Here is a 1,287-nt window from a genome sequence, read left to right on the forward strand (position 1 = left end):
TTTTTTTTTTTTTTACAGAATTGAAAAAGCAAATAGATGATTCCACAGGCATAGTAGGAAACTTTAATACACTGTTTTCAATGAAAGGTAGAACAACTGGAAAGAAACTCAACAAAGATGCAAAGGAGTTAAACAATACAATCCACCAACTTGACCTTATAGACATCTATAGAGCACTTCACCCAACAACAAAAAAATATACATTCTTTCCAGTGCACATGAAACTTTCTCCATGACAGACCATATGCAACCTTAGTCAATTTATAAATATTGAAATACTGCAAAGCGTCCTCTCAGATCACAATGTTATCAAATTAGAAATCAACAATAGGAACATCAATGGAAAAAGAGTAAACATATGGAAACTGAACAATGCCTTCCTAAAAAATGACTGGGTAATAGAAGAAATAAAAAATTCTTTGAATCAAACAAGAATGAAAACAACATACCAAAATCTTTGAGACACAGCAAAAGCAGTGATCAGAGACCAATTTATAGCAATAAATACACACATCAACAAAGAGTCAAAATCAATCATTTAAAACAACATCTCCAACAGTTAGAAAAAGAACAGCCAGAAGAGCCCACAGTCACCAGAAGAAAGGAAATAATAAAAATTTGAGCAGAAATCAATGGAAAGGAAAATAGAAAAAATCAACAAGACAAGAAGTTGGTTTTTTTTGAAACAACTAATCAAATTGACAAACCACTGGCAAATTTAACAAAGGAAAAGAGAAAGAGAATACAAATAATATGAATAAGAAACAAAATGAGTGACATCATAACAGAACCAACTTGAAATAAAAAGGATAATATCAGGATACTATGAAGAACTGTACTCCAGCAAATTTGAAAATCTGGAAGAAATGGACAGATCTCTAGAAACACTCTGCTTACCTAAACTAACACAGACTGAGGTGGAAAAGTTGAATAGATTCATAACAAAAGGAGAAAGTGAAGAGGTCATCAAAAATAACTGACACAAAAAAATTCCTGGCCCAGACAGTTTCGCCAGAGTATTCTACCAAACATTCAGAGAACTGACACCCTTCCTGCTCAAACTATTCCAAAACATAGATGGGATCCTCCCTATTTCATTTTATGAAGCAAGCATAACCTTGGTACCAAAATCAGGCAAAGACATTACTCAAAAGGAAAACTACAGACCAATATCCCTCATGAATATAGATGCAAAAATCTTCAACAAAATCCTAGCCAATAAACTCCAAAAACATATCAAGAAAATAATTCATTATGACCAAGTAGGGTTCATATCAGGTATGTAAA

The sequence above is a fragment of the Orycteropus afer genome, unplaced genomic scaffold (assembly GCF_000298275.1).
Source record: "Orycteropus afer afer isolate SDZICR_OR568_19922 unplaced genomic scaffold, OryAfe1.0 scaffold00158, whole genome shotgun sequence".
Taxonomy (NCBI): Eukaryota; Metazoa; Chordata; class Mammalia; order Tubulidentata; family Orycteropodidae; genus Orycteropus; species Orycteropus afer.